Source organism: Balaenoptera acutorostrata, chromosome 18 (assembly GCF_949987535.1).
Source record: "Balaenoptera acutorostrata chromosome 18, mBalAcu1.1, whole genome shotgun sequence".
Lineage (NCBI taxonomy): Eukaryota > Metazoa > Chordata > Mammalia > Artiodactyla > Balaenopteridae > Balaenoptera > Balaenoptera acutorostrata.
This window is the reverse complement of record NC_080081.1, coordinates 53,702,971-53,723,030: the sequence shown is the minus strand read 5'-3', so window position 1 is coordinate 53,723,030 and position 20,060 is coordinate 53,702,971.

The window sequence follows — 20,060 nt, the reverse complement described above, 5'->3', positions numbered from 1 at the left end:
AAGTCAGAAAGAGAAAAAAAAAAAAAATACCGTATGCTAACACACATATATGGAATCTAAAGAAAAAAAAAATGTTCTGATGAACTTAGGGGCAGGACAGGAATAAAGACGCAGCAGACATAGAGAATGGACTTGAGGACACAGGGAGGGGGAAGGATAAGCTGGGTCGATGTGAGAGAATAGCATTGACATATATACACTACCAAAGGTAAAATCAATAGCCAGTGGGAAGCAGCTGCATGGCACAGGGAGATCAGCTCATTGTTTTGTGACTGCCTACAGGGGTGGGATAAGGAGGGTGGGTGGGAGACGCAAGAGGGAGGGGATATGGGGATATACATATGCATATAGGTGATTCACTTTGTTATACAGCAGAAACTAACACAACACTGTAAAGCAATTATACTCCAATAAAGATGTTAAAAAAATAAATAAAATAAAATCTGGCCACTTTTGGTGCTATCAATATCTGTAAACCTTAACTAGTCCCCTTTAATGAGTCCACCTTGAGGTTACAGGCTGTGGGAAATGTCACTCCTGGACTCCAAAAACCAGCCCACTGCACCAACAATTTGGGTGGCAGGCAGAGGTATTCCCTCTGGACTCTCTTCAGGAATCTGTCTTCATGGAAGAATGAGCTTTCCCCTGTTATGGATATGGAGCATCAACAAGAGAATATCAATATGGTGGACAAACTTGCTGCAGTGGTGGTGTAATGCCGAGAAGTTGTTTGTCTTTCTTCTGCTCCCAGCTTATCTGGAATCAAGTAAGCTGGGTCCCTTTTGGAGGAGCCTCAAACAGGGAGGGCAAGGACTACCAAGCTGTGCAACTTGCCGTTAGCTTCTGAGGGGAAGTTACGTACCATTTTAGTGAGTACTGATAACTCTAAAAATTACCTTAAAAATAAAGATGGGGTTTTGCATTATATTGGGCCTTAATTAATTTGTAAAAGTGCATGTTATAATTGAAACTTCTGTGCAGTTTGCATTAAATATAAATTGATGTTAGAACATGCTGAGTTGCAAAGTTTTCTAAAAGAATGCCTACAAATGGGCATATTGATAAAAATGTTACTTTAGCCTTCAATGACACTTCTTATACTTTCAAACAGATTGTTTACATTATGGCTTGTTGTTAACAACAAAAAACACATTGTGCTGTAAAGAAGGAAACATTGCAACACACAGTTTTCTTCATTCCCATAATCCTCCTACAACAATATAATTGCTGTTTCGTTAATAAGCCTAAGTGCCAGTGATTAATGGAAGTTTTTGTATGGCATATTGATGATAATATCTGAGTAGGATTAGCTGCCAAATGAGAGGCAACGAAAAAGAAATACTGCAGTCCAAATTGCATTCCAAATAACTATTTTTCCTCTCTGTGCAATCAAAATTGTATAATGTACAGTTATTTCCATAAACACCCATTGGTGCTGTAGAATGAAAATAATAACTTCATGTGATTCACAGCAGATGCTGTTAACATAAACCTACACACCTGTGGTGAATAGGATTTAGTAATTTCTCCATGATTAAGGCAACGTATGCTTACTGTTCTGCCATTGCGTTGGGTTGTTTATCTTTTCTATTAGAATTATAATTAATCATCAAAGCATGAACTGCTTGATGCCAGGTAGATTTAACATTCTGGAATGTGGGTTAGTGTTGGATACAGAATGTGTTGCACCATAAATGAAACACATAAAGTGCTCTCCAACATTTCTTTGTTTGCCAGCAATGTAGAGGGTAAATGAAATGTAGGCAAAGGAAGAGTCTAAATCAGCAGTAAAAAGTGTGCCTTTCCTAGTTCAAGCTACATGGTAGATCTTCCTTACTTACCCTTGTAGAAGTTTTAATATATTTGTTTTGCTATTGTTAGTGAAAGAAGGAAATGGGTTTCTGCTAATGTAAGTGGGCAAAGTACACTTTAAGGGATAACAAAGTAATAAAGTAAAGAAAACATTGTCACAGTCTGCATAAGGAGAGCATCAAGGTGCAGTAATTCAGGTGTCCAACGAAACAATCTAAAGCTCTTGGCTGACTCTACTGAAAGGCCCTAAACAGGATCTTTATGCAGCTGAAGATGCAAATAAAGGACCCTCTGCCTCCTGGTAATATCAAAAAAGGAGAAAAGTGGAAGGCAGAAACATTAAATTTAATATGTTGCTGGTTGTACCCTGCTGTGAATCAGAGGACGACACACTTTGAAACCATATATAACGGACAAAGCTTCTCTTTTTCCAAAATTCTTCTTCATAGTTTATTTTGTAAATTAACTTCAGGATGATACCTTCACCGTGGAGCGTGTGTACTTGAGTAGCTTGTTCTGTTTGCACCAGTATTTTAATAATTCATGTGGGTAAAGACTTTTTCCAGGAAGGTTTTAAACACCAAGAGTGAGTTCAGTCCCTCCAAGCTTTGTATTGAGTTGTTGACTGACAAAGGAAATCACTGGAAGGTAAAAGAAAAAAGACATGTTCTGTCAGATAACAGTAAGGAATTTAGAAACCTGAAACAGTAATAATAATAATAATAAAGACATGAAAGCATGTAGGAAATTAAAATTCCCATTTTTACAACCATCTTTTATGACTATATTAAGCCATCAATTCAGTCAGAAAATTAGATTTGTTGATACCACAACTTTTAGAGTTGTGATACTCTAAAAGTATCTGAATTAAAACAGTTGTTTTCATAAAAATTAGCCAAGATTCTTGCTTTTTCCAGGGAATGATTAAATTTTGAGTATTCGGTTTTAAAACTATGTCAGACTCTAGTCCACAGGCCAAATGCAGCCACTTCCTGTTTTTGTAAGTAAAGTTTTATTACAACATGGCCAGGCCCATTTGTATATTGTCTATGGCTGTTTATGAGTAAAAGTAATGGTGGAGTCAGGAGTTACAACAGTTGGCCCACAAAGTCAAAAATATTTACTATCTGGTCTTTTACAGAATAAAGTTTGCCAACTCTTAGATAAGTCGTTTGAATTTTACTTTTTGGTGGTCACTTCAATGTGGGAAATGACAGCAAACCCAAATACAGTTTATTCCCCCAATAAGCAAAGCCATCTCTGTAAACTTTGGTCAATTGTTGATTTAGGACTTCTTCAAGGACTAGAATTACCTTTATAAAATTATGGCAAGTATTTTTTTAATCTTTTCCCTCATTTGCATGATGTTAGCTCAGAACTTAATGCTCTTCTTTCTAACCCTCACAAAATCCAACGGGAAGTGTTGGTTTAAAAAATGAATTGAAGAACCATATAAAATACATCATCAGTCAATTCCTTTTCATACTCTAAGATGTTGAGTTGCAATTTTTAGGCAGTTTTATCCATACAGCAGACTTATTTACAATTGACTAGCCCTAGGATAGTCCTAAATTATTTGAACAATGCACACCTTTGTGGCTAGTAAAATACCTTCCTGGAAAACAACAACAACAAAACAAACAAGGGCATATGAAAGTAACTTTTTCTCCTGGAAGGTTCTTCAAGTTCATAAGCCTCAGAGGTACAGGTAAAAGAGAATCAATATAAAAATAATTGGTAATGTAGCTTGGAGATCCAAATACATATAAATAATAATTATGCTCATATCTTTATAAATATATCTCTACTCCATATTGACATCAAGTATCATGAACATCTGAAAAGGAAAGTCAATCAACAAATATTTCCCATGCAACCACAGTGTATGTTGGCCTTTATATGCATTTTGTTCCATATTTAGAAAACAAATAAATAACCATAGTTTGGAGAATTTGTGATGACCAAAATGTTCCCGAAAGAATCCAGGGCTGCTTACCATTCATTTTGACAGACAATGGAAAGAGGAGTTTAAAATGACTTTCTGAAGAAACAGCCCACAATGCATATTTAATATCTTAAAATGCCATTTCAGCTGCTTAGAAATATGAGACGTTGGAGGTGTGTGTAACTGCCTCTCATTTAACAAATTGTCACAAATTTTTTTGCAAAAAAGAACCTAAAGTTAAATTTGTTTTTGCCTTCCCCCAGTCTCCTTACTTAGTTCCATGTGCCCCTGCCATGTACACTACATGCTTTCTGCCCTCCCACTCGCCAATTATCTGCCTGACTTTGAAACTGTACCAGAGACAATAGAGGAAAAAAAGATCTTGAGTTGTGTTTCAAAACTAAATAATGAGGCAGTTTACTCAATACAGATATTCAGGATGCTTTTGTTTTCCCCTCTGTAGAACGTTTGTAATCTCTACTAGGTCTTGTTGGCATAGAATTTTCTATAATCTTTTCTGGTTCGATATTTGAAGAGTCTGAAAATATATTTTCTTGTAACAAATAAGCATTTGTAAAGGTGTGTGGCTTCTGCTCCGAGTCTGTATCTATAGCAAGCAGCAGATGGACTTTTCACTCTGATAATGTGAAGAACCACTCTTCAAATATAAAAATAAGAGTGCAGATGAGATGTCCTTTCCCAGATATGCTTCAGCCATGTCTGGAGTATAAAACTCACAACTTTCTATTCTTAACATACATAGTTTGGAGATGTTCTAACCAATGCACCAGGTAAAATGCAGGAAGTAGGTATCTGTTTTATTAGCCTGGAAGCATGTGAATGAGAGAGTAAGCCTTCTGGACAATTTATTATCCATTTGTGCAATCATTAAATTAAAAAAAAAACCACAACAACAACAAACTAAACGTGCATTTTCCCCTTAATACCAGTGTTTCATTGACAAGAAATCCAGAGAAACTTAAAGAAGTGGCACTGAAAATAACACCTCTGTTTCTGGCAGCACTGACATGTACTATTTCAAAGTGAATACTGAATTACATTGGAGGCACTTAACATTGATTCCTCCTTTTTGTAAAACCAGTTTAGAGCTTGCTGGTGGTTGGGAACAGCAATATGAAGGAGTAATGAGAAGCATGGGATCTGGATATAAAATTAATACAAGATTTAAATAACATAATGTTTGTAAATACTTAGCAGAGTGCTTGGCACATAGTAAATGCTCACTTAAAAATTACCTGTGTTGCTTATTGTTATCATTATAATTATCCCTTCCTCCTCATTCTCCTTCTAATTTTACTACAGTAGCATGATGAATTAGTTTTGGGGGAGTATGTTAGAATCAATTTTTTTTTCCTCCAACTTGGCTATCATGTTTGCATTTGGGAGATTTTCATGCATCTGATTTATATGTGGTCCCAACTAATGCCTCATGACCCAATGTACCAGGTGACACCTCAACTCCCGACTTTCATGGTTATAAAATATATACTTTTGTTTGGGATTTGTAGGATTAAAGCATCATATTTCAAGAAAATGGAGAAGTGGATATAGAGGTTAACATTAATTTAAATGATCATTATTCTACTCATACATATGATTATCTCTGTAAGCAAAGATATTAGACCCACTACCTGTAGTTACCTCTCAAGAAAGGGGGTTTCCGTTATACACACTGGATTAGTAGTTCAATATAGCTTAGTGAGCAGGTATGACTCTCAGTCCATAAACAAAAATGTGCAAATAATTTGGCTATACAGTTTAATTTCTCTTTTAAAGACCTAAAACATGAGGATAATAGTTAAATTTCATTATCTTGGAGTTTCCTGTTTTCAAGGGGTTGTGTCTAATTTCTAGCGGGTTACATGGTGCCAAGAAGTTCTTGGAGGTGGAAGACTCTTGAATCATCTGTTCACTCAGGCATTGGCTGATGCTATCATGATCCATCATACTCTATTACCTCAAAAATCATAGTTCTCTTTCAAAGTGTTCCCTGCTCCTGTTGGCATGGCTTCTCAGGAATTGGAGCACTCTTAGTTATTCTATGACTTCCCAGGGCTACCAAAGGATTTGCATTTTTGACATATAAAAGCTAGACTCATAGTGTTCATTTTGATTTTCAATCTATTGCATACTGCCCTGTTAAAGGAATCTGACACCTGATTTTTTTTAAGTCTGAGGGAGGAAAAGAGAAATTATCAGATGGAGACAAAAGTTAATATTTCAAATATTGTCTAAACACAGGAATTAGTGTACAATGATCCCTACCCTACATTCTCAGACCCTCCTCTCACCTGTCTAAGGGGTTGAGGGTTTGAAGACCCAAACTATGAATATAGTTATACATGGAAAGGACAGCTTTATGAGAAGAAGACCCATCTATACCATCTGTGTTCACTAGAATAGAGCCCTGGAACTATGCTCATGTTGTCTCTGTAGTAATGCAAACCCTCTCTTATGTACAAGCTCTAAATGGGGAAGAGAGGCAGGCAGAAGGAGACCCAAATGTCCAAGATTCAGAAGGTAGCATTTCCATTATCAGAGCTTATACACTGAATATTTTGTGAGGGATTTTTGATTTGTTGTACTTGTCTTGGTTTAGAAAGCAAGAAGAGTTCAGTATATGAAAGAAGAGTTGAGAGCATGAAAAACAGTTCTCTTTTATTGCTGAGTACCACGTTTGCCTAACAATCTGCAATCACTATATAGACAGACCATGGAAGGCAGAAATTCAGTGTGAAATGGAACCTTCTTGGACTACTCTTAAGTGGGCCAGTATATAAAGTAGCCTCATACAAAGCTAAAATCCACAACTACATCTAAATATTAATCACTTTAAGTCATCCTTAAATAGTTATGTTGAGTTTCAGGCTGAAACACTCTTTGATAAACATTCTGATACTACCAGGTATTAGAAAAGTTCTCGAGGTAGGAACTTTGCAAAAGTATAGGGAGGGAGTTAGAAGTCTGTGGATCTTCTGTTTCATCTTCCTCACCTTTAAGTTGGTTTTTAATAAAGAATCATTGGCTGTCATGAGGGAAACAGTGGGTCTAATATCTACCCACCCTGCCATACACACATCTCAGATACACCTGCAGATGCCATTAGCAGCATGTCCCATAATCAGATGAGATCCAAGAGATCATTTACTTCTGCACATCTCATACTCTCAGGCCCTCTTCTCCTTCAACTTGAAGACATAACATTCAAAAGCTGGTACTCACCTTACCCATGTCCAAAACACCTCCTTACCAAGGGAGACTGATTTCACTGGCTGACTTGCCACTTGCCAAGACCCATTTCTCATTTTTTTTTGTCCTACAATATAGGTCACTTAGAATATATTGGACTGTTCAACAGATGTATGGCAGAAATTTGAAGTAGAGGATTTGAAATATTTATGGAGAATATACTTGACTAGTCTTGATCTCTGACCAAGTAATGGATAAAGGATATAAATATTAGCATTAGTTTATTCCTATTCTTCCTTATCTTCCCTAATCTTTACATATCTTTCTTCCTGTATCTCTCTTTTTTTGGTAATGTTTCAGAAAAGGGAAATTTAATCAAAGATGAAGTAGGAATGCTTAGTAAAGTGTATTCATATCCTAGGATATGAGTGTTCTAAAGAATGGTGTATCATTAGAGTTTCTCTATGTGCTATATCAGTACATTAGAGTAGCTCTGTTTCCTACTAGATCCTCACATGAAAAACTAAAATGTGAACCAGAATCTCTTTCTTTTACCAACAGTTCAGCCTGATTCAGACTTCTTTTTGAAAAAGTTAAGGAAGCTTCTTACAGGAATTTTGGAGTGGTTTCCTTCTATTGAAATAAATTTGGCAAGCAAAATTAATGCAAGAATCCAGTCAAAATGGAACTAGAGGTGATTCATAGGTAGATTTTGACAGCCTGGCTATCGTGGTAATTGAGGTGAAGCTTTTATGAAATCATGTTCTCTCCTGAGAATTACTTCACAGTTAAGTTTGATTTTCCTTTATTCCAATCATCATGTAGGAATTTCTAGTTAAAGCAGAAGATCATTCAAATGTCTAAAAAGAAAAGAGTAAAAGAAAACAAAATTATTTATTTTACTGATTTGATAAATAATTATTGCTTATATTTGTAGATAGTTTCAAAAGCAGAAGAGGCTGTGTATATTCCTATGTATATATACTTAGATGAAAGACATAGGCATGGAACTAGTATACAGTAAACAAGATGGTCCTAAGTAGCTTATGACCACTTGAGTTTTATACAGCTGTCGTCTGAAAATAGTATATTTGTTGTCTTCACATAAATAATGTTTATTTCCACTTAAGATGTAGAAAATTGAAAAAAAAAAACACTCCCATTCCAGAATATACAAAGAATTGGAATATATAAAAGCCATAATACATAAAGAACTTTTAAAACTCAGTAATGGGCTTCCCTGGTGGCGCAGTGGTTGAGAGTCTGCCTGCCAATGCAGGGGACACGGGTTCGAGCCCTGGTCTGGGAAGATCCCACGTGCCACGGAGCAACTGGGCCCGTGAGCCACAGTTACTGAGCCTGCGCGTCTGGAGCCTGTGCTCCGCAACAAGAGAGGCCGCGATGGTGAGAGGCCCGCGCACCGCGATGAAGAGTGGTCCCCGCTTGCCACAACTGGAGAAAGCCCTCGCACAGAAACGAAGACCCAACACAGTCATAAATAAATAAATTAAAAAAAAAAAAAAAAAAAACAAACTCAGTAATAAGACAACCCAGTTTTGAAAATGGGCAAAATATTTGATCAGACACCAAAGAATATATATGGATGGCCAATAAGCACATAAAAGGATACTCAACATCATTAGTCATTAGGAAAATAAAATTAAAAACACAATGAGACAATACTACATAGCTATTAGAGTGACTCCAATCAAAACCAGCAAACAAAACCAGACAATATCAAGTGCTGTTATGGATTCAGAGTAACTGGAATTCTCATGCATTTCTGGTGGAAATATAAATTGGCATAGTGACTTGGAAAACAGATTTCCAGTTTCTTATAAAGTTAAAGATATTCTTACCATAAGACCCAGTGATCCCACTCTTAGGTTATTACCCAAGTGAAATGAAAACATAGATCCAGATAAAAACTTGTAGGTAAATCTGTACAGCAGCTTTATTCATAATCACCAAAAGCTGTAAACAACCTGAATGTCCACCAGCAGGGGAATGGAAAAAGGATATGTGGTTCATTCATACAATGAAATACTACTCAGCAGGAAAAAGGAGCAAGCTACTGACACATGCAATGGCATGGATACATTTAAAAAGTATTATGTTAAGTGACAGACCTAGCAAAAAAGACTACATTCTTTATAATTCCACTTATTTGACATTCCGGAAAAGGCAAAACTATAGAGACAGAAACCAGATCAGTGTTTGCCAGGGGCTGGGAATGGGGAGAAAGTGACTGAATATAAAGGGGTATGAGGGAAATTTATGGGATGAGAAAATATTCCATACCTTGATTGCAGTGGTGCTTACCGGACTGTGTAAGTTTTCAAAATTTACAGAACTGTTTACCTTTTTAGGGTGGATTTTACTGTATTTAAATTATATCTCAGTAAACCAAAGATAAAAGAAGGATATGGGGGAGAAATAATCCTTTGTCTAGATTAGGCAAGACAGTCTAACACTTACTAAACTGGATGGTTTTGCTCACAAATTACTGGTGGTAAGTTATCTTGTCTGAGAACTCAGTGATTGCAAATTGGTACTTGAGTGTAGCTATTCAATTCATTCTAGATTTATTTCTTATCCTGTGAACTCCATCAGAGTTTTAGTATTAATGAGGTCAAAAGTCAGAGTATTAAGAAACATGAAGGAGTAAAAGCTTCTTTAAATTTTAGAGAACAGTTTGATCATAAGCCCCAGGGCTGCTTCCTCTGGGCTTTTGGGAAGTGGTGTGGGAAGGAGTGGATGCAGAACCACAAAGTTAATGGGAAAATGAATCCTACTGTAATTAAATTTTGAGCATCAAATACTGGTGAAGTATTTACATGCAAATTTAATTGGGAAAGCCTGTTGTATCTACTAAAATCAAGCCTAACATGACTTTCTTTAAGAGCATGATTACTTCAATGCTTTGTAGCTACACCATGGAAATGCTAACGAGTTGTTTTACAGATTTGTACCAAATTATAAGTTTTTGTGTTTTGAGGCTCAAGAGAATTGATTCAATTATGCCAACAGATTGACAGAAGCAAACAGATATCGTGTAACAAGATGGCATATATTAAAAAATTAAGAACAGCAACACATTTTGTGTTTTTTTAAAATAAATTTATTTATTTATTTTTATTTATTTTTGGCTGCATTGGGTCTTTGTTGCTGCACGTGGACTTTCTCTAGTTGCGGTGAGCAGGTGTTACTCCTCATTGCGGTGCGCGGGCTTCTCATTGCGGTGGCTTCTCTTGTTGCAGAGCACGGGCTCTAGGCACACTGGCTTCAGTAGTTATGGCACGCAGGCTTCAGCAGTTGTGGCACATGGGCTTCGTTGCTCCATGGCATGTGGGGTCCTCCCAGACCAGGGCCGGAACCCGTGTCCCCTGTGTTGGCAGGCAGATTCTTAACCACTGCACCACCAGGGAAGTCCCTTGTTTTTAAATTTTATTTTACTTTCAGTTTGAGCAATGAGAGAGTTCATAAAAATTCTGGCAACACTGGCTTTTTAAATATGTCTTCGGAAGGCTATTGCTCACTCTCCAGTCTTACATCTGTCACTCTGCTAGAATACAATAGGCCTGTGCAGGTTTGGGCAGCTTGTTAGATTGCTTTCAATGTTTATTTTCACCAATATCCAAATGTGTGAATATAAGAAAGTTAGTGTTTTAGAAAACAGTTTGTCTTTGTTCTTTTATAGTATGCATGCATTTTTATATCAATCTGTTTCAGAATGAAGCATATTTTATCCAGACATGGTATGTTTTAAAGACTGCAGCATTGGTCAATGCATATATTTCATTATGTTGCATTAAGACCATAACATGAAGCCAAAGAATCTGTAAAACATTTTTATGTTACACTATTTGCAATAATGGATATTTATTCTTATTAAAATAAGAAAGTAGAATTCATCATATATTTTAAAATAAGACTCATTACATCTTTGCCTTTTAATACAAATACACAACGTTTGAGGGTACATAATTGAAATCACTTCTCTAATAATTGACATACTTAATTATACTGTTGGTTCCACATGCAAGTATAATTATATTAAAGCCTATTTCTTTCCTTTTGGCTTTTATTTGCTTGTAAAAATCAGAGGTACTTTAGATAATATTCAATTGTTTTGGTTATTAAGTTCTACTGGCTAAAAATTGTTCATCAAAGCCATATTAAATACAAAGAATTTTTAAAAGTTAGCCCTGGAGATCTAGTAAATTCCCAGGCATTTCCTCCTCAACATTCAAATAGAAAATCTGTTCACTTTTTAAATTAAAAATGAGAGAAGAAATGGAATTCAGACTCCAATGAAAACCTGCTTTCTATGAAGAAAATGTATTGATTTTATCATGGTCTTATTAACATGTCAAGTTGTAATTAGGTATTTTCTGAACAACTTTCACAGGGTGATTTTGCAGGCCTGGGTATCATGAAAACTATAATCTTCTGAACAGTATTCAGACCTACATTTAACACCTGCTTTTGAATCAGAAACAAACTAAACCCCAACAGACATGAACACATAGATGAAGTTATACTTTCATCTATAGTGTTATTAATTCAATAGTAGCATGAGATTTTCGTATTTGACTTGCATCTTGCATTAACTGTGTGAACTGGTACACTGGATTAACCCCCAGGCTTGCTTACTTAGTCAAACTCTATCCTGTATTCCCCTTGTCCCCTCATAGCAACCACGCTCACACAGGTCAGCCCACACAGCTTTTATTGTTCATTTAACACATCTCTGATCAGTGCACACTTTGTTATTAATATTGTTATCCTCCGTTTCCTAGAGAGGGTCATTTTCTCCCCCACTGGTAAAACAAAAACTCTTTATTTGCAGGGATTATTATGAGGATCCAAAGTGGAAATTTTAGTAATATTGTTCCACTAACTTTATAAAGGCTTAAAAAACTTGAGATGTTATAACTCAGTCATTGTTCAGATGTAAAGTGACCTGGCCATGGTCGCTGAATACATCAGACTGTCTCTAGTTCCTAGGGGAAATTGATTCAGGGTGCACCTCAGGAAGACTGTTTTGTTTTGATCTAGAATGCCGAATCCCATGTGGATTATTTCCTTGGCATTATAGGCTGAACATCCATGAGTTCAGGAACACATGCTGTGCCTATAGTTTATGTCTAGACTATAAGCAGACCTAAGGAAATTGTTCTTAGCCTTTTTTCCCCTGTATATCACCCTATTCACATTTAGCCTATTAAATGGGAAGTGGGAGAAATCCCTATGTTATGTTACCTCACATCTAAGGAGAAAACATCCAGTGAGAGGGACCTGGGAAGATGAAGGGAGCTTTTAAACACTTTGCTCCTCCAAGTTAAAGATATTCTTATCATTTTAGAACTGGAGATGGGAATATCATATTCTGAGGAAGAGGTTTGGAAGGGTGTCAACTACAAGGTTAAAAAATGCTTCTTATAAGATGTTTGTATCCCCCTCCAGCAACCATCTTCTACTCCATTCTCATTGAGAAACATAGATAAAGAAAATAAAATCATCTAGGAAGGGTTCATGTTGAACCTCTTTGAAAACCCTACATTGTTCAGCATAACATGTTTGAGATAAAAATGTGCTCAACAAATGTTATAAAAATCAGACTTTTCCAATTTTGTCTTTTAAAAAAGATAATATTGATGAAAATCTGAACATTCTTCCTACTTTACAGTCACCAAACACATAGTACAACTGGGTAGTATGCAGCCCCAACAGGAGAAAAGCTTCAAAGAAATTAGATATCAAAGAAAATATAATTTATGATTTATGACTACAGAGAACCAGCGTTGTGCAGCATTTAAGACCTAAGGCTCTCAAGTCCACATACTTAGTTTTAAATTCCAGCTCAATCATTAACCAGCTGTCTGACAACAGACAACTTTATTACATTCCCTAAATCTCAGTGTCCTCACCTGTCAAATGGAATGTTAGTGGTTCTTACACTCATAGAAAAGTTAAATGAAATGATGAAAGTGTAGAACATAGAGCAAGGCTTGGCTCAAAAAGGTGTTACTTTTCTTTCAGTTAGTCTACGTAGAACTAGAATTATATTTTAGCCTTTTATTATTGTTCCTGTTTTCAAAAGTATATGTCATTTGTAAAATAATCTTAGATGATGTTTCTAATACACATGTTGAAAGTTTCAGGTAGTAATTCAGTGAATGGCATGGAATAAAGTATTGTTGATAAATAAGCACATACTATGAGAATAAGAAACATCAAAAATTTTTTTAAAAGATGATTTTGTTATTAATTATTCTGATAGGAAAGATCTATCCTTAAAAGCTAATATAATACATATATATATATATATATCAGTTTTGCTGATATATCAGTCAATGCTATTGAGTTCCTAAAATGCAAAATTATTTTCTAAATGGATTGAGAAATAATAAAATGTGTTAAAGGCACCAATCCTTGAAAAACAGTTTATTATCATTTGGGGGAGAAAAGATAATAATTTTTGATTTTCCCTACTGGCAACTCAACTCTGCTGCAAAATCCATTTAATAAGAATGAATGCATCACTTCTCAGACAGATGCAAATGGCTAGCAACACAGCACAGTAATTAAGAACAGGCTCTTGTAATAAAATGGCTGGATCTAAATCTTGGTTCTGCTACTAGCTTTGGAAACTTTGGCCTCTGTTTCCACGTCTGTTAAATGGGGATAAAAATAATACTCATCTCATAGGGTTATTTGAAGGATTAAAGAGACAATATTTGCTACAGGGTTAGGACAGTATCTAGCATATAATAAATGACAAAATATTAACTTAGCTAACTTGTCACCCTAAGGTTTCTGTTTTGCTTTGGCTGAGTTTCATCAGTAATTTAAAGAGGGCTTCTAACTTCTACTGGGCTAGATTAGATAAAGATCCACCTCTTGTCAATAGTGTGCTTAATTAAGCAGACTAGATAAGAGTATCAATAAGCACTTGAAAGAAGCCTTAATATGGATACACTTAAGGAGAGCTAATGGAACATAGGTAAATGACTAAGCGTGTGCTGGGCTCTGTCAGATTACCTCCAGGTGCATGGCTACGGTCTCATCCCACTCTAATGTATTCAAGTAATAGCATCATACAACTCCTTTGTATTGTTCTGGAAATTTGGGGCTCCAGTTTGTGAATGGACCAGAAGTTCATCTGCAGATCAACTGTTTGGAATTCAAAAGATATTTTTCAACAGGAGCGATGTTCTGAGTGGTAGTTCTTAGGCCAGCCTAATGGATTCAAATTTTCACTGAAGAATAGTATCCCATCAACTCTGACTGACTTTCATTGATACCATGCATTTTGTATTTCTGTTTAATATGCCAGAAACGAATATCCCTGTCTGCAGTAGCAGTTCATTTGCTGCAACAAGAAAGGCACACTGGTTATTCTAGGGCACCAATGACTAACTTGTCAAATCCCCATTTCTGCATAAGATAATTTTCCTCCTTACTTCTGTACCCTTGAGGAAGAGGACATTTGAATAATATAAACTCATAGTTGCAGTAGGGTTTATATTCCTTTTAGTCCACATCATGAGATATGAACTAAACTTCTTTTTATTTTTCCTCCTGCACTGTCTCTGCTTCTGCAAGAGGACTAGAGGCAGAGGTCAAGGAAGCAGTATATACTGCACAGGAGTATGGTGGGTTGTCCTGAGAAGAGCAAGGGCCCCCAGACCAATGACGGCATTTTTATGACTGTCCTCATCTCTGCTCTCTGAGATTCCAAAGGCTGTTAAAACTTTAGCTATTATTTCTGTAACTTCCAGTGACATTTGTCATATCAGTCCCCTCTCCGGATAGAATACTACCCTCCTTCCTGTTCAAATCTCTTTCTCCACCACTCAGAAAAATATCACATTTAAAAAACTCCATCTGAATGGAAGATTAATTTTGTCACTCTTTTCTCTATGGATCTAAGCATCTCCAGGATGTCAGTTTATAATTAAGGCTAAAAAGAAAAAACATATGAACCCAAATGTAAAAAGACTATAGCAGTTTCAAAAGTGAATATTCTCTTAATAATGAGTAAGATAACTTTTTTCCAAATTTTCATTATTTTCTCTTTGAAAATACGTATGGCAAAAATAATACACACATTTTGTTGGATTGTGTTTCTTTAAATGCTGCATTTCATGAAGCATTAAAATGGATTTGCTATCAAATACTGAAGACTCCTGCAACTACCAAGATATCAGCTGTCAGTACTGTGTCATGAAGATTCACCCCTAAAAATATCTCACACAAAAGTGAAGGAGACATTTGCAGGCAGCTTTGTCATTTAGACATCATCTCATGGTACATAGATGGATCCTAGCTGCTGTACTCATTATAAAATGATTTCACAAATTTAGAGTGACTAGAATCCTCCAATTAGATGCTTAATATCTATGGATGCACTAGCTTTGGTATTTCTTTAACTTCAATGGGTGGAGCTTTGTGATCTAGTGACTTCCTCTTACCTTTCTGCTTTTAAATGTTTGTTCTTATGTTTTGGCTTCATATGTTTATTGGCAACAAGAGCAGCTTAGTGCCTAACATGTAATACATTACTCAATACACCTTAGCTTTTATAAACGAAAGAATCAATGCAGCTGCATCGTTTCACTTTTGACTTGCTGTGTTCAACAGAAATAATGCACATACAATGATATTAGATAATGGAACTGCTTCTACCATTTTGGCAACAGCTGGAAAGCCTGGATAAAGTGAAGTGATTCATGACCTTGGGTACTCCTTGACTTCACTACGTTCTGCCCCCGATTGGCCAAGTGATGGGGTCGGTAGCCCCAGGTATCCCCAGCCAGCACTTTTCTCTGTCCTTACTGCTCCAGATTTCTGTCTTTTTCCATATGCAGTCCCAGAGCTTATCCTTTCATCTGTGCTCACAGAGATTTGCCTTCATCTTTCTAAATAAGATGATAAAGGATGAGCAATTAGAATGTGGTCTGGAGAGGGCTCTCTTAAAATATTTTTCTTTCTTTTCATTTCTCTTCAATTTCCCTCTCTTCTCTTGTTCCAAATTATAGTACATCCTTATTCTCTGCTGTTCAGATAAAATCAAACAAAACAAGTCAATAAAATATAACAGTACCAGAATTTTTGTCTTGACTCTGTTTCCTTCTAGCCACAAGTTTCACATGAGGTGGTGCGGGTGGGAGAGTGAAGAAAGAAGAGGAAAGGTCTTGGAAGCTTGAGAGAGAGGGGAGAAATTGACAGGGTGAGACATGAGATCCTGGTTGAACTAATCACTGGTAGAGTGGTTTTTATCTGAGACCTGAAGACCAGTGCTGATTTTTGCTTCCAAGTTGATGCAGAGCAAGAAAACAGGCTACCCTTGAAGCCAAGCCACGTTGGTTTAGAGTCAGAAAGTTAATTTAATATAAAGCCCATAAAATGCTTCCTCCAGATGCCTCTCTCTCTTTCTCTATTTATTCCTGCCACCATTCATAAGAGTTCTATACTATAGCCTCTTTCTAGCCTAAATTAATCTCTATTCCTTTCTATTCCACCACAAAATTAATTTTCCTAAAACATTGCTTAGATGACACTCCCCTCATCACAGGCCCTGGAGGTGGGGAGACTTGGCTGCCCCCTGCTTAGCTTTGAAGTGTAATATGATTAACTTGTCAATGCAAGTCACTAATACATCAACTTGCTTCATCATCTTCCCACCAGTTCTCTGTTAGTTATCTTTGGCTACAAAAAGTCTGAGCATTTCCCCTAACCGGATGTGCTTAAAGAGGTTTCCAGACCACACTGATTTGCCAAGAGGGACTTCTTAAGAAGTGGAATCCAAGTTATTTGAATACATTTTTTTACACATGTGAACAGCCATCCTATTCCTCTGTAATACCATTTATATCCTCTACATGTCAACTAACCAGTGAAGTGTTGGCACAAACTGCATTAATGGAATTTCTTTCTTATTTAAATAAATCATATATATATATATATATATATATATATATATATATATATATATATATACACACACACATATTCTATATTCTATATATATATTCTATATATACATTTTATTCTATATACACATTCTATATTCAAGTGGCTCCCTCTTTTCCAAATTGTCTACTTGGGTTCTCAAAGTGTGGTCCCCAAAGGAACACATCAACATCACTAGGGAACTTGAGAAAAATGCAAATTCTCAGGCCTCACCGGGACCTAAAATAGGAATCTCTGGTGGTAGAACCCAGCAGCCTGTGTTTTAACAAGTCATCCACATGATTTTGAGGAACGCTAATCTAATGCTTACCAATTCTGAGTTCATTTTTCATAATGCAGTGATATTTTGTATAAAATATATAATACTCTTCTAGGTCATACCTACTACAGAATGAGTGTGAGTTTTCATTATGAGAGTCTATCTGAAATTTTTGGAAAATGGCCGCATGATATATGTGCTTTCAAATATATATACAGACATACATACAGAAACATGCATGTACATACATCTAACAATTCAGTATATTTTTCCAGGCACAGTTTGAAGAACTTTACATATATTAACTCCTTCATTCCTTAAAACGAACTTAAGAGGTATTATTTATTTCCCATTCTACACATGCATATAGCCAGGCCCAGAGGAGTCTAAGTAACTTACCCATCGCCACAAAGCCAGTTGGGAAAAAGCAGGGATTTGAACGTGGTAATCTAGTACTCCATGCTTTTAACTACTCTTTATGTTACCTATTAAATAAGCATCCTCTTACTCTTCTTAGAGTTATTTTGTTTTTAAAAATACAACCACGTCATCATAACCAGAACGTTGAACATTTATGAAAAACTTGAATTGTTACTCCACTTTGTTTAATTTAATCTTTATTTACTTCCAGTTTATACTAGCTAATAGGCTTAGTGAGACTGCATGATTTTCTCAATTCCATATAATTAGTATATTGTTTCAGCTGATCTGTTTTTGAGTATAATGTGCTTTCCCTTATACTTTTAGTTTTTAAAAAATCAGTGTAAATTCACTGATTAAGAGGTTACTGTTTATTTTTAATGCATATCAGAAGATGGAAGACTGTAGATTTTTATTTCATGCAGACACAGTGATAGTAAATAAATCATTCCAATGTTAAATATAAAAATCATATTATTTACAGATTGGTAAATATTTACCAGCATTTTATTTTCTAGGGCTAATACACAGAATCTTCCTTTGCAATATATTTAATATATTTTACTGTTTATAAAATTACTAATATCTAGTATATTAGAAATAAATTGCAAATTGAATTATTATACAGATTTAAAGAATAATCTTTGTTAGCTACATGTGTTAGCACAAATTGCTTTGCAGTATATTAAATATAAATCTGATGCAAATTAACATGAGCAAATATTCAGTAGATTGTCTAGACCAGTTATCTAGATTGTAGTTGTTTTGAAGACTTTTAAAAATGCAAATAGAAGAAACTTTTCTCATTTATTGAATATTAAGATTAGGATATGTGTTTTTTTTAAGTTATTTTTCCATCAACCCATCTTCATTTTAATGCTGTCTTAAAAACATTGGTATTTTCTTTTTCATTGTCCAGTGCAAAGACATCTGAAAATACAATTCAGTAACTCAAATGCACTATGAAGTTTAACTGCCTCTTGGGGATTCAATCATCATTTGATTTAATGTTGACTGTTTAATCATATTATAAACTTCTGCAATAGGCCTGCATAATTGCCTCCTTAGCAAAAAAGAGTAAACAGCTTACCTTGCAACTCCAATTCCTTAAGAAGCACATTACTTTCCTGAAAACATCAAAAGATTTGTCAGCATTTTCATTATCTACCCCCATTTTCTAGAGCTGATAACTGGCTATAAAATTTTACTCTGGGCTTAAAATTGACATTTAATATTTTGACCATGAAATAAAGGCAGTCATACTCTGGGAGACAGGGTAGGGTTCTTTTGCTATACAATTCAAATTAGGTAAATTTTTATTGCCCAGACTATAGCAACTCATCATTATAATCACTGCCATTTACTGAGTATTTTCTGCCAGGCACATGATATACGCGATATTGAATTATTTTTAACAAAGTTCAACAAGGTATTATTCTCAGTTTGCAGATGAGGAGACTGATACTTAGAGGAGTAAAGTCCTTTTCCAAGTGTACATACTAAGAAACTGAGCTCAAATACAATTTCAGAGGACCATGGTGCTTCCTACTATGGAACTGCTGATAAACCTCACCTGTGCACATGGGGTAAGCGGGAGGGACATGAGCTAATAACGAAAAATAGGGTTTTACATTTCAACAGTCAACCTATTTCACCTCTATTGCCAGAGACGACTGTTTCATTTCGTAGTCAATTATAGCTCCCATGGATATTTTTGTTGCCTATCTTGAAGGGAAAAATTATAAGTTACTAATTACTAATAAGTCAGGATTAGAAAAAGACATTCCACTCATTTGACAGCTTGCCATGTTTCCATAACAAACAACTATTTGATTAGAGAAAATGAGGTTTGAAAATAATCCCTTTCATCCAAAATATAAACTAGTCGGTCCAGGTGTTTTTATTTTTAAAAAAGCTCCTAATAGTTACCATCCACTAACTTAAATAACAATCGTCTCCCACATATGTTCTTTATGACTTCTTCAGCAAAAACTCTGCAAATACTTTCTCCCAGAGAAAGTTTAGGCACCTGACACCTGGACTAACGTGACAGATCACATGGTTCAGCATGTTGGAAATTCATTGTAACTTACAAATACAACTAAAATCGTTCTGTAAGTGATGAACAGTGTTGATGGTGATGCTAATTCTGTGGCATCTTGACTTTGAGGATGAAAACAAATTTCAGAGACAAGAAAATGTATCTTCCTATGTTAAAAGGCAGAATATGTTAGCCTGATGGAAAATTCATTTTCTGTTCATTATTTTTCTACTTTTCCAGTGATGGCAATCAACATCATCCACATCAAATCTTTAATAGGTATCTAGTTGGTGAGTGGTACTATGAAGTTGTTTGTCCTCAGAACAACGTTAAAGCAATATTCTGTAATAATCTAAACAGGAAAAAATTTTTTTAAAAAATAGATATATGTA